The sequence below is a fragment of the Catharus ustulatus genome, chromosome 1 (genome assembly GCF_009819885.2).
Source record: "Catharus ustulatus isolate bCatUst1 chromosome 1, bCatUst1.pri.v2, whole genome shotgun sequence".
Lineage (NCBI taxonomy): Eukaryota > Metazoa > Chordata > Aves > Passeriformes > Turdidae > Catharus > Catharus ustulatus.
The window spans coordinates 52,982,482-52,997,741 of record NC_046221.1 but is presented as its reverse complement, the minus strand read 5'-3'; the positions used below and the strand labels follow the sequence as shown (position 1 = coordinate 52,997,741).

The 15,260-nt window shown below is 36.5% G+C and overlaps 1 protein-coding gene across 1 annotated transcript in view; it reads left to right on the top strand.

Annotated features, from left to right (window-relative positions):
* Positions 1-15,260, top strand: part of CNTNAP2 (contactin associated protein 2) — a 1,181,910-nt gene that overhangs the window by 993,547 nt on the left and 173,103 nt on the right.

The window sequence follows — 15,260 nt, the reverse complement described above, 5'->3', positions numbered from 1 at the left end:
TCTATCAGAATTAGGTATTTGTAATTATTATTATCTGGAAAATCCTTGCTGTTGTTGAAAGTGCCCTATCATTCTCAGGGTATTCTTAAGAAAATTCTGAAAGGGTTATGAATTAGCAGGTGAAAAGGATATGTGATTTTTAATTCTACCATGCAGATAATCGGAATATAATTCCTAGCACATTTGTATACTTCTTGTTATTAAACTTCTTGATTAGTGTGAGCGACAAATCAAATGAGCAAGAACAAAAATGTCTGCTACGTTTTGCACAGGAAGATGCAGATTTTTTAATCTGAATGAAAAGCTTGTAGTCCTAGCTTTAAAGCAAACAACCTTACTGTCACAACTTGTCAGGTAAGGGCAGAGTACACTGAGCATTGTGCAGAACTTTCAGCTGCCAATTATTTTCTACTCCACCTTTTATTTATGGGCTAACTTAAAGACTAATAGCTCTGCCCTCAGTGCCATGCTATGAAGATTAAATCACCCCAATGCTGACCAACCCGATGTATTTCACTCCATACCTGATGCTGCTTAAGTCTTGAGGAGGGTGCTTTTCTTCTTAAGTTGTAGGACTCCCTTGACTTTTTTATTTCTGAATCAGTGTGGTCAGATGCAAAGACATCTGAAATATATGGCAACCTGTGTTATAGGGTAGATGAAGACTGCAACACATGATTAGCTGTTGCTACTATTAGCAGTCATATTTTAGCTGAAACAATCACAAGGGATTCCATTAAGCTGAAGGTGTTAAGCCTCCAGTGTAAACAAAAGATATATCTGTTTTCACTGATTGTTCTTTGGTGTACCAGGAGACAGATATATAGACATATATATATAGATATACAGGTATAAGGGGAAGAATGGAAATAATCATATGGGGGGGGAGAATTGGAGTCTTGAGGAAGAGACAACTCAGAAGCCTTTACGATACTTCTTTTATATCAGGTCCCAGACTTGATGGGAATATTGTCTTCAGAGCAATTGATCAAAATATCTTGTCAGTTCATTACTGAGGTAGTTGCAAAACCTCAACATTTGAACCCCACCTGTAGTATTGTGTTTGTCTGGGAATGACTGTTATATACATAATGCAATATTTTACTCTAAAGAGGAAGATGACTTAGACTGTCTGTGAACACTCAAAGCAATCAAGTAACCTTTCATAAAGTCTGGAAATTGAGCAAAAAAAAGCAACGATTCTAACACCTAGAGAAAAGGGAGACTGCTTTTCCTTTTTTAAATCTGTAGTTAGGCTTGTAGAAGAAGCTTAAATTCTATAAGTATTTTTAATGTCATGGTCTAGGCGTGGGCTTATCTTAGTTACCTACCATTCATGTTTCCCTTCTGGTTTGCCCTAAGCATTCAAAATTACTACTTGTTTTTAATTAATGATGGTTGGATATTTTGTCCCAGTTGCAAGTCTCTTTGCATTCCCCAACCCTTCCCTCCACCCCTCCTCCAGTTGTTTTTCTTTTCCCTTCCTCCTGTTCACATGGAGCATGCTACACTTATGAAAATCATTAGTATAAATTACAGTCCCTGGAGACTCTGCAAAATTTCTATGAGCTCTCTGAGTGTGCAATGCAGGTTCAGTAAATCAGGTCTAAGGTAATTAGTTGCATTTTTATCTCAAAGTTTTTTCAACAGTCTTTAAAATAAAATTAAAATGCTACATGGATTCTTTACAGTAGAAGTGTGTCTATATGAGCCAGCTTCCTGATGGAATTCAGATGGCTTTTTTTTTTCACATTTTGCTGAAAAATAAGTGATTTCATAGGAAGACATTATTCTATCTAAACCAATATCTCAGGAGAGTTACTTATGTGTATTCCTTTATCACAAATGCTATCTTTTGTTCAGTTTTTGGTCAAGTGGAAGTTGATTACAGGATTAAACTTAATGTAGATTAGGGAAACAAAATTTTCCTTCAGTTATGACTTGGGGTTGTTATTTAAATTATACAATTGCCTTTATGGAAGTGTTTGAGTGTATATATATATTTATTTGTATAAATTATTAAACAGAAACAAAGCAAAATAAAAAGGAAGTAAAACCAAATTTTCAAATAAGCGGGCAAATATAAAGTTAATAAACTAAAATAACCTAAAACTAGAAAATGTGATTAAAAAATACCGTAAAAAAAATACAAATTACAGTAAATTCACGAATACAAGCCGCACTGAGCATAAGCCACATCTCTGGGTGTTGGCAAATATTTCGTTTTTTGTCCATAAATAAGCCGCACCTGAATATAAGCCGCTCTGTCGTTTGCAGCGAGGACCCGCGTGCAACAAAGTTGCCAAATAGTAACCGAACCGCGGCAGGGTGGGGTTTACTGGCTCAACTAAGGCTGTGCAGGCTTGGCCCGCTAGGGGCTGCTGACGGGGCCAGGTAGCCCAGCCCGGCGCTGCCGCTCGGCGGGGCCACTGGGGGCCAGTCACCGCTGCCACTGGGTTCGGTCACCACGGCCCGGCGCTGCCCTGTGGTGGCAGGCAGGATCGGAGCCCCCCGCCGCCTCCCAGAGCCGCGGCAATGGCGGCCCGGGTCCCCCCCCTCCTCCCCGGGCCGCAGCAATGGCAGCCCGGGTCCCCCGCCGCCTCCCCGAGCCACAACAGTGGCGGCCTGGGTCCCCCCTCTCCTCCCCGAGCCACGGCAATGGCGGCGCGGGGCCCCCCTGTCTCTCCCCCAGGCTGTGGTAGAGCAGGGAAGGAGGGAGCTCTCCTGCCTCTCTCCCCGCCCCCCGTGCTGCCTGCAGGCAGCCAGGCTCCACCCGCGGTGCAACAGAGTAGCAATTTGTAACAATCGCAAAATGCGGACTTTGCAGCAGCTCGGCTCGGGGCTCGGCACTCTGGCTGGCACTTCTGAGGTTGTAAATGTCAGAAAATTATTCACATATTAGCCGCTCCTGAATATTGGCCGCATTTCCGGTTTAGGAGCAAAATCTTAGTCAAATTGGTGCGGCTTGTATTCGTGAAATTACTGTATTTTAAAATATATAAAAACCTATCTCTATGATGCAAAAGTTTTCTCTTGGCAAAGTAAAAGCACAAATTGATTTGTAGCTATTATTTCCATGAAAGAAATGTTTAAAATGCTATCACTGGGCATGAAATTGCATGTCTAAAACCAGTTATTTGCTGGATAATAACATTTACTGGTTCAAGAGTTCATCTGGTCGGTTACAACATTTTGGAAAATAGAATGAATTAAAGTATCTTATGTCAAATATAAGATACTTTTTCCTGAAACAAAATTGTATTAGAAATTGTTTAGAAATGTTTAGAAAATTAGAAATGTTTACAGGATTTCATAAGTCTCAGGAATCAAAACAAAACTCCTGATTTACACAGCACACTTACAAATCATGCTCTTAAAACTGACTTTATGTTTTGCTACTATTTCATTCAATAAAAAAGCCCAAAACCCAGAAAAACTAATTATTAATCCCTGACATGGTGAACAGAAAACTGGTATAGTCCTTGAAAAGACAACAACATGGATAACAACAACTGATGGAAATCTCTTGAATTCCAGAGAACAGATGGAAGATGACAAATGTGAACAGAAAGTTTAGAAATATTGATTATTACCTTACTTTATTATTATCACTGTTATTATAATTATTAACTGTTTAATTATATATGATTATTGGGAAGCAGAACAAATGTAAATGAAAAACAGGGAAAAATGTCATCTGTTCTGAAAGCTGAGAAACACAAAACTATGTTTACAATGAAGATAGGCATTGACCTGCTTAACTCTAAGATAAAGAACTGAGATAATCATTGAGGAAATTGAGTACGGCAGCAAAAGCTTATTAAATACAGATAATTTTGGAGACTCTTTGAGGGTGCTTACTCCTTGCACCATACACTTCTAAACATACAGATACTCATCAGATCACAGAGTAATTCAGCCTGAAAGTGGCCTCCTGAGCTCTTGTAATCTGACCTGCTGCTCGGGGATAGTGGAATCAAAGTGGCTGTGAGGACTCTGTCTGAGCCCAGAACGCCTCCAAGGATGGTCATCCCAGGATCCCTCTGGAGAACCTGCGCCAGTGTTTGATCACTGTCATGATGTGGTGATGTAAGGATGACAGACACCCTTTCAAAGACTGGAACATTTGATTTAAACCAGCTGCTGCTGAATAAAACAGGTATTTCTAACAATATTTTGAAGAATCAACTTTCCTGTTGCCGTGGAAGATCACTCTAGCTATAGAGAGGATGAAAAAGTCTGAAGTAAAGACATTGAAAATTACAGCACACTACTAGTACATGCTTCAGATTTTTATTTCTTTTTTCATTTATAGGAAATGGGTAACGAATAATTTTTTAACTCTAGCATATCCAATATGCTGTCCAAGCTGAATAGTGAAGTGCCCAGTGTCAGAGCTTGCAGAGCTTAGGCTTGGTAATACTGGGATCTTCCAGTTATTTTCTACTAAGATTTGTTAAGTGGTGTGCTTTTTCTGATTTATGTGCATTTTCTGAAATTTGAGGACATCATTTAGTTGCAAAATGGTGCAAAAATCTTATGATTGGCAATAAAGTCCTTGTAAAATTACAGGCCTGAGATTTTCAGTGTTTTGAAAGAAATACTGGGACAAGTTGCAAAAAAATTGTGATTAAAAAAAAAAAACCTAACCTCAGTAAAAAGGAAAAATAATAGTATCTGGAAACAGTTTCTTCTCTTTCTGGCAGCTGGTTTTGCTTCCTAGACAAATACAACACTTTCGTGGTGGATTATGAGTGAGCTCACTTTCCACAGGCAGGCAGTCTGAACAAGCTGCAGATCCTTGTAAAATTCAGGGCCTGTTTCTCCTCTGACGCAATGTCAAGTTTTGCTCTTGCCATCTGCAAAACATGATGAAATATACATTATAAGGAACCAATATATGGTCAAAACATTATTTTCTTTTTGCTTTCATTATCGCAGTAGTAGTTCAGCTTCAGTTGCTAAATAAGTTGTGTGTTTTTTGAATGCATGTGCTAGTTTTGTCTTTTACTACATACAGTATTTATGCTGATTCTGTTTTCTAACTGACAGATTTTTTATATGGAGCACTTGTTTATAGGTGACAAATATGTGTGATGGTAATAGTTCAGGTTTGTAGGAGGAAATGGACATATTGATGATTATATCTCTAGATACGTCTTTAATTTACTTGTACAATGAAGAAAATTGTGTATTTGGTTTTTTAGCCTAGCAACTCAACCTGCCTTTGCTTAACTTGTGTAAATTATTCAACTTTCTTGAGAACCTTCTAGTGATTTACTTTGAAAATTTATAGCATCTATCTCCTCACGAGTCATAACTGTTTCCATTTCTGATATATTAATGCTTGCAAATTACTTATGACCTTGCAAAAAAGCATATAAATTCAGTATAAATCATACTGATACAGCTTAAAAACCTATCAACAAACCCTCAGGTTTTGTTGCTTTGTTGTCAGTGATTCCTCTGTTATCTTAAAGCAGATCATTGTTGTTTGTAAACATGGGGGTTTCTTTAAAGAAAAAGATTTTTTAAAACTATTAACTCATATCTTTCTGGAAGGCTATAAAAGAGGTCGGACTAGATGATGTCTGGAAGCCCCTTCACATCCCAACCATTCCGTGATTTAGTGATTTGTTAGATAATATGAACATGATTTCCTTGCTAACCCTATTTCTGGTTTATGGCCTTAAGAGCACTGGAATACTTTGCTCAGAAGGAACAGGGTAATTGTTACATACACATGGAACCACTTGTCTTTTGCCAAGGGGAAAGAAATGAAGGGAAGTTCACATGCAGTAGAACACTTACACAGTGCACATGGGCAGAGCACAAAGACAACAAAAGCTGGTACCAATCTGCTATCTGGAATGAGACCTGATTTAAACAGATGGGGGAAATGTACTACTTTACACTAGTGAACTTCTGAAACTAGCTGCTAGAGGAGGCTATGCAAGCAGACACAGATTCAGGAAAAGGTTTATCAGTCATGGAAAAAAGGTTTATAAATGGATGCTGCAAGTACTGTTCACCTTGTAATATTTTCAATGTAGAATGTCATTCTGGAATAGCTTTTAGTTAAGAGTATTGGGGAAGAACAGAAAAATTCTTCCTAAGCAAGCTGTGTATATAAGTTCCACACAGCTGTTTGCTCAGAGCCCCTCATTGGGATGAAGGAGAGATTTGGAAAAGTCCAAAATCTTTTGGTTTGAGATAGAGACAGTTTATCAGGTAAAGCAAAAGCTGCATTCTTGAGCAAAGCAAAGTAAGGAATTCATTCACCACTTCCCATGGGCAAGCAGGTCTTCAGCTATCCCAAGGAAAGCACAGCTCCATCATATGTAAAGACAACTTGGGAAGACAAATGCCATCACTCCAAATATCTCACCTTCCTCCTCCACATGATGTGAGAAGCAGGAAAGACCTTGACCCTGTAAGCACTGCTGATCAATAACAAAACCATCCCTATGTTGTACTGGTTTGGTCACAAATCCAAAACATAACACACAGGAGCTAATGCAAAGATAATTATGTCCCTCTTGGATTAAACTAGTACAAACATGTTCAGATTCTGCAGAAGACTATGTGATGTGGCTGCCTGCAGTAGAAGAGATCTGTCATCAGTAACTGCAACCTTTCTCACATTGTGAGCATAGTCTTTGCTATAGTTAGAAGTGATAGACTTCTTGGTATCCCCACATCCATGAGGCAATGTTTATCTCATAGGCTTGTTTTAAGGCAAGAAGCATCTTCAGTAAACTACATTTAAGCTGTCAGAAAAGAAAAGATGCATCAACATTTGGCAAATTATCATACCTAGCTATTAAAATGCACCTTAACATTGTCAAGGCTCTCAGTGCATCTTCTGTGAATACTGTGAGCCCTAGGCTTTTCTACCTATATTATATTTTAATTTCAGTCTTCGCCTAATGCTGATAAAAGCTGTCACAGTCTGAAATACCAGAGAAGTAAAACCTGGTTGCTCCAGGGTCAGCATAAAATCTACCCAGAATTGCTTGGAGTCCTGAAAAACACTATTCTTAGAGATAAGAGGGAGGGGGAATCTCACTCACTTCATCATTAACTTCCTTTGTTCATGACCATGTTGTTAGAAACCTGTGGCCCAGAGCCATTTCAGTCCATGCAGTCAGGGCTGCCACAGCAGACTTGGTAGAAAAGATCTTGGGGGAGTTTGTCAAGTATGGTGCTAGTAAAAGACAGGCTGAGCTCAGATGGAATTGTGTTAGGAAATGAATGGTGAGATCTGCAAGTGTGATATGAAATGTAAGGAAAGTTGAGCTCAAAGGCTAATAGAAAGGATAATGGAAAACCACCAGAGCACTAAAGTAGAGCAATCTGACTAATGAATAGGTCACTAATCCTGTATAAGTGTCATCAACAAAACACTAAACAAATGTTTGACATTCTACAGTCAGTGCAGCAAAACAGATTTTTCTAAACAAGAGCATCTGCATTTGGCCTAATATTTAGCACAAAGTGTGGCACACCATGCCTTCCCTGTGGCTCAAATCCTAATCTCTGTCACACAGTATTCTCATAATGTTTTGAATAAATGCAGTGAGAGAATCTCTCTATACAGTCTCACAGAACCAAGCTGCCTCTGGAGCTGACACAGTTGTACACATTGCAGGAATTACAATTCTTTTTTTAAACTTCAGTAAGTACGTTGCATAGTATCCTTTCTCATTTCTCCTGTTACTCCATTGTATGTGGAGATATACACACACACAGACAAGAGGTAATGGTATCACTAAAACACAAAAAGGTCTGGAAGAAATTAACCTACAAATAAATTAGCATATCACTTCAAAGCAAGGTCATCCATCTTTTTAAGAAAATCACTGAAAAAGGAACCTAATTGAAATAAAATCAATTCTAAGAGATATATGTGCATGTTTACTAGCAGAGGGAAAGTATCCTAGTTTTGCTTGTGCTTGATAGCAAAGTGTTTACATAATGAATAAAGACATCTGTTAATTACCTCTATGCTGCACCATTGCTTTAAATGTGCTTGGATATCTTGGAGCATTCAGTTTTGGATAATTATTTCTGATGAATGGGTGTATATTTAAAATATTTTGTAGTGGGATATTTAATTCTTATTCTAACTAGAGTGCTTTCATTATAATAGACTCCACTTTCCTCCCTCAGTAGACACAGAAACATCATTCATTATGTTTATAGCAGAATTTGTGGATAATCTCTTAAAGTTTCATTTTGCTAGGGTGTTTGTTTAGTGGCGGTTGTTACAAATTTCTTTTTCCATTTGATTTTGGCATGTTTTTAAGACCTGGTTACTCCCCATCTACTCACTGGTGTCTGGGTGATTTAAAGGGTCTACCTTTCATAGATCTAACAAATGATAACAACATCAAAAAATCACAGTCCTGATGCAGAATTTGTTTTTATATTACTTTCACTAATTGTTTTTCAGTTAGAAACAACTTCTCTATTTATTAGATAAGCAGAAAAAAAAATTATGGGATCACTGATTCCGGCTACAAACAGCAGTAGGTTAGGAAATCCTTGTGAGGAGAAAAGAGCTACAAATGTACAAGCTGTGTACTGTGCAAGAAAGGCTAAATAACTGGTCATCTGTTCTGATAGGGTAAGTGCCACTTTGAGAGAAGGATCACTTCTGGGAATTTGCTTTCTTCCAAACATTCATGAAAGTAAAATGGGAAGCAATCTTCTGGGGCTAAGACTGGACACAAAATTACAATACAATATGATAGTTGCCTCTAAGGACTGAAACTGAGGTCTTCTGAGGGGACAGAGACTATGTGCAATACCTTGAAATACAGTATTTAAAGAATGTGAACTGATTGTAGGTACAGAAAATAAGATGATGTGGTTGGTACAATTAAACTTTGAAGTCAGGTAGAATGGAGAGACCTTGAAAAATAGATTCAAATACATAAGTTTTCTTCAAAATCAGTACAGGTCTGATAGGAGCCTTTAAAGAAAAGAAATAAATAGTCAAATAGTAACATGGAGTTTTAATAATACATGAAATTACTTCTTCTCCTATATTTTGTCTCTTTATTGGTTATTTTATTTTATTTTTTAGATTATTGTTTAGAAGAGAGGTGCTGGTATGCTTTTTTCTATGTGATGTCTAGCAAGTAACTTAAATTTTCTGTCATTCAAACCTGTGAATTTTTCCAATCTAAATCTCTTTTGATGTAACTGGAGGCTATTTCCTCTTGTCCTTTTTACTTGGGAGGAGATGCCAACCTCCAGTTTTCTACAGCCTCCTCTCAGGTAGTTGTAGAGACTGATAAGGTCTCCTGAGCTACCTCTTCTCCAGGCTGAACACCCCCAGCTCCTTCAGATGCTCTTCATTGGCCTTCAGACCCCTCACCTGCTTCACTGCCCTCTTTTGGTCACTCTTATCATACGTATGGAGATTTTGTAAGGTTATCTAATTAAGTACTTTTTTCCAGGGTGTGATCAGCATAAACCTTTTCCCAAAATACTTGGTGTCAAAGCTATACAGGCAACTCAAGACATGAGCTAAATCACAGCTTCCTTGTATTCCCAATGTGCCCGCCATAGATTGGTTTCAACTTTGCATGAGGTATATGCATAGATATCATGTGAGGATGAACACTGCAGGAAATGCCAGTGGAAGGGTAGGAGTAGTGGTAGATCCTTATGCATTTGGGTTTTACTGACATTTTCTGCATGTAGTAAGTACCATACTTCTTTCAGTTTCCTGGACCAAATTCAACACAAAGTTATGCACTTCAGTACTGTATTGAACTCAACTAGTATATAGGGGCTGAAGTCAGCATTAATTATAGCCATCTGTTATTTTGTCATGCCATAGTCTATTATTTTTATTTAGCTCTTTCAGTCATACAAAATAAAACTGTCAAAGTTGTCAAGAACTCCAAGAAATGAACCCTCTGAGCTGCTGCTCTGAGATTTTTAATATTTCTTCCAATACAGATCATTGTGCCCTAAAAATCCTGCCAGAAGTATGTTTGGTCTGATAGTTTGATAGGATGTGATCCAAAGACTTGTGGATAGTCAGTAGAATAGATGCAGCAAAGAATTCATAATTTATCTGCATAGGCCTTACAATAGTACATTCAGTAGTGCAGTTATTAAAAATGTACATTTCATTAGATAACTGCTTCTAATGTCCACACAGTAAAATATTACCAACACTGTAATGCATTCAGATATACAAAAGTGTAATTAAAATTCTTGGTGTTTTAAATTAGGCAATTTTTAAAACAGGTGGAAATAGTAGAGTTCTTCATGATTTATTTCTTCCCTCAGAGCTACAGTAGGCTGCTGTTCCATGGGAAAGTTCAGCGTCTGTGAGAAGATCATGGAATAAATGGTTTCTCTTTATCAAAGCAATGTATGAAGACAGGCATTTAACTTTCTGGGGCATATTGAATAGCTGAATGGAGCATTATTTTATTGCCTTCAATTGATTACAGCTTTCCAGAGAAGAGTTTTCTCATTTCTGTCACAAAACAAAGCATTTAAAACTTTAGGATGACTAGAAAAGCTTTGGGGCATTGTTAATTGTGGGATATTTTTGATATTTTTTATAAACTACTATTTTTTGAAATAATTTTCTAATTTTGAAATATTTTGAGATTGAATAATAATAAAGATTTTAAAATGCCAAACAAAATTGAACTAACAGAAAAAAATTATTTAAGCAAGGTATTGCCCTTTCCAATGTCAATTTTTCCTTTAAAAATTCCCATATCATCCATTTTCAGCTCTACATTCACAGTTTCTTTTCTTGGCTTCAGTGAATCCCAAGTAATCTTGCCTCTGTAATTGCCCAAGTTGAAAGGGACGTACCAAATTAGCATTTCTTCTAAAGGAAATGCCACATATCTTCCCTGACTTACTTAAAAAATTGAAATTCCTACATAACATTGATTAAATTGTTGACAGATGCAAAGATCAATTACAGCATGATGGAATTCCTAGATTTGTTCTTTAAGTATCTCAGTATAGAAATAAGAAAAACTGAAAGTCAAGTCTAAAGAGTTTTGGACCTCAAAAGAAGAGAATCCATAAATTTCCTTTATTTCTTAAAAATAACACTAAAGAAATGAAGATTATAGGAAGACCTGATCTGCTTGAAGAGACTTTCTGTCTCAACTGGTCTTTTGGAAGGAGAATATGAGCAAATGCTCAGAAAAGGCAGATTTTCACTGGAAAGTGGTTTCATATTGTTCAAAAGAAAGCAAAACCCCATTTACTTGCTCAATTATTCATCTTTCTCTGTGATTAAGTTTCTCAAAAACTTTTATTTGAAAAAAAAGTCAAGAAATCCTTTCAGGCAACAGAACCTATAGAACCAGTGTCAACTCTCTCAGTCTCCTTCCTGATAAGTTTTTAAAATAAGCCATATTTCTGACCAATTTCTCAGTCTATCCCCCATTAAATTAATTTAATGCAGTCAATTCAATCTTTTGTAATTCCTAAAGAAGGATTTTTTGTGGATGCTGCACCATCAGCCTCATGTCTGGTATAATTTATCCTTACTAATAGAAGTCAAAGTATGGATTTATGTTAGTAATTTGGGTACTGGGATTAGAAGATCTTTCATCAAATTGTTTAGACTTTCAGGAGGTGAGTGCTCTCAAAAGTAAAAATTATTTTATGCATGCTAGAGAAGTTTAATTGCCTTCAGTCTTAACTGTAAGAGTTCCTCCTTATTTTGCTTTTAGGAACCACATGTTTCCTAGAATCTTATCCTGTCCAATACCACAGTATTGAAAAAACTTAAATTGATTTATGATCATCTGTCAGTTTTTATGACCCTGTAGAGTAATGAGAAATTTTCCATAATATCCCTTGTCAGAAAAATCAAGGGTGAGTCATTAGCTCCAACTTATCATATAAGGAAGGGCATCTGAGGTGACGAGACACATGGAAAAGGGACAAAAGAGATGTAAGAATCCCTGAGAACAGCAAAATCCAGTGGAAATAAAAACTTTTGTCCTAGAGTATATGGTTTTCAGTTTATAATTCCAAAGGGTAGAACCCTGGGTATATCCTTGGGTGAATCTAAAAGCATGGCTTTTTATCAAAACCTTTCAAGAGTTAGTTTTGCTTTAATCCTAGTTTTTTGCTGGCCCTGGTTTTAATCCTGTTAATTAGATTTTGGTAATTTCCAAGTAACTCACTTCCAAATTATTACATTTGCTGCCAAAGTTGCATTGTTCATTAAATTGTTTGTAATATTCATTCTTCTTAGCAGTTTTAATATAAATAAAATTCTTGCCAGATATTTTTGGATGAGAGAAAATACCAGTATTTGGTATGTCTGTGCCCTTCACAATGTTTTTACAGGTTTTCTGTTCCTAACTGGACTAAACTGCTTTTTACCTCCCTTAGACAGATTATGGAAATGCAGGGATTTATACAAAGGTGCTTACATAGTAAAAACCTGGGTTTTGTGACAGGTGGAAATTTGTATACCTTTGAAATTGTCATACTTTGGAGTTTGCATTCCTCAAACCAGTGCTAATCACTAAATTATATGTGCTTAACACTACTTTTTCAGTCCAATAGGTGTTCTGTTTGTATTATCAAAATAACTTCAGTTCCTCAAGTCATGAAGCCATATCTTTTAAAACTGAGTCCATACCTACCTGTAGTACATTCTTTATTTGTTTTGCTTTGTATAGCTGGACTGATAATTAAGGGATGTCTAACAAAATCAGAGAAAATAAATTACTCAGTAGCAGTAGTCTGGTTGTATTAAATCATTGTAAAAACAAATTAATAATGATACAGAATCTTATCATTACTTTGAATATGTAATTTGCTGATACATATATATTGCATTTCTTTTTTACATACAATTGGATGCTTATAAAGTGTAAGTAGATGATCATAATCAAAACAATGATAAATCTCACACTAATATCTGCTACCTTCATCCAAAGGCACCCTGAAGCACTTTGCAGGCTGTTATATATAGGAAAAGAAATTAGGAATAGAAAATTATGCTGAGATTTCATCAATATCTCCTGGTAATAATTATACTATTTGATCAGATTCATTCATCTCCCATTTGGCTATTAATAGGAATATGACACTCTCTGAATTGAATCTTTATTCTCCTGAGGGGATTTTCTTCGGTGAGGAAAAACTTCAGAGCCTTTCTCCACCCTATTAATGTGCAAAGTCTTTAAATACCGTCAGAATCATTATCACTTGCAGGAATTGAGTATTCAAGCTGTGATTATTTCTAAGTGTTTTGTTCAAAGTCAAGCATAATAATCATTCTTTAGTTTAAAACATTTTTTATTTTGTCAGCAATGATTAGTATGTCCAGAGGAACTACAAGTACGTTCAAAACACATAACAGAGCCATTTGGTCTCTGAGTCTCTTTGTCTTATCAGTGCATGTGTGGGTCAAAAATCATCATTGTCCCATTTTTGTTAAGAGCGAAAGAACTACCCAGTTTCTCCTGGTGAAAAGGGAACTGACCTCTCTTAACTCTTAGTTCAGCACTCCCAGTTCTCAATAGTTTTAGTGCAGGGGAAAATGCATTTGCTACAATGATGACACAAGTGAGTGATTACCAGAAAATAAAACTATTTCTGAAAATAGCTCTAACATTTAGCTTTAATTGTCATGGCAATGGATTTAAAGTGACCGTATCACTAAATGTATAAATAAAATATTAAAATTAATTAAAAAATTATCAGTAAAAAGGGAGAAAATTGTTAGAGTTCGTTTTTATTTCCTCCAAAAAAAGTAAAAACTATTGGTGACAGGAATTCTGCCACACTTTAACATCCTTATTTGGAGTTGAAATATTAGCTGGTTTTGTGAGAGGAAAGAAAGAAAAAAGAGAAATACCAATAGTTTTATTTTTACTGCTCTTCGAAGATTCTGTATTTTAAATAGATATATCCAACTTTAAAGTGTTCTTTGAAAGAGTAAAAATCTGCAGAGAAAGTCAGTCTCAGAGGAAAACCTCAGAAACAGTAAACTGATGATCTACATTTATCCTCTATTACCCTCCAGAAGGGAGTGAGACCCATAGATGCAGTCTTTAGCAGTGATGAAGATTAGGTCTACATACCTGTCTTTGTTATTTCCTTTTTTCTTACTTAAATGGAAAGTCCTTTTATCTTCCTTCTCTTATACTGGTTGTCTCCAAACTGATGAAAAGGATGCCTTTGTAAAGGGCATGACGATCTGGAGATGAAAAGCAGTATGCTACAAGCCAGTACAATGTGCAGGAGCAGCCTGCCAGGGTTCCTGCTCTCCATTTTACTCCCTTTCTATTAATGCCCTGTAGCAACCTCACGGGCAGAGCACCTGCTGTATTTGTGTCCAGAGGGTTAATGATCTCAGAAACTCAGAACCACATAACACAAAGTAGCAAGTTCTCTGAAGGGGCAGAAAACACAGCTTAAGTAAAACAGTCATCTGCTAATTGAAAAATTCTAGTAATTAAAGTTCTAATTACTCTCTTCATGACAGAGAACAGACACTAGTTCCAAATTGTTGTTCAAAAATGTGATATTTATTTTCTTAACTAACGCAGTTGTGCCTCTTCTTAAAAGAAGGTTTTGCTTTCCATCTCTTCAGATGGAGCAAATAAGGATGATGACTGGAGGAGCTACAGGAAAACAGTACTGTCCTACTGGAATATTCTGAACATTACTACAGATCATGCAGATCCCTGCTGCACTGCCCAGTTATTAGCAATATAATGAGTACAATCCTGGAGTCATCCAAGTTAGAGATGAAGAAGACTTTCATTTTCCTGAAATCATTACAAGTTCTGTTATGGTCATATTGTGTGGTTCAGTTAACTTTTCTAAACACTGAATTCATCCTTCATTCTGTGATATTTTTGTATAAAGGAATTGATTTTTTAGATCAAAAAGTTCCTTATTTTAGATATCTAATTACATGGCAGGATAGAGCTAAAGAGAAAGGGGGCAGGGGGGAGGGAAAGGGGAAGAAAGAGAAATAGATGGATTTATTTTGTTCCCTCTTTCTTTCTTTTCTGTCAAAAGTTATAATCTTAACATTATATATAGGGTATTTTTTTCTGTGTGGATAATTTAGCCTTTTGTATGTGTGCTTATATTAAAAAAACAAATAAAAACACAAACAAAACAAAACTGAAAATACAAACCAACAAAAAAAATATTGCAACCAAAAAACCCACAGAGGTAAACCAGCTGAGAGACAAAGTACCTCATTAAATATTGCTTATTTCATT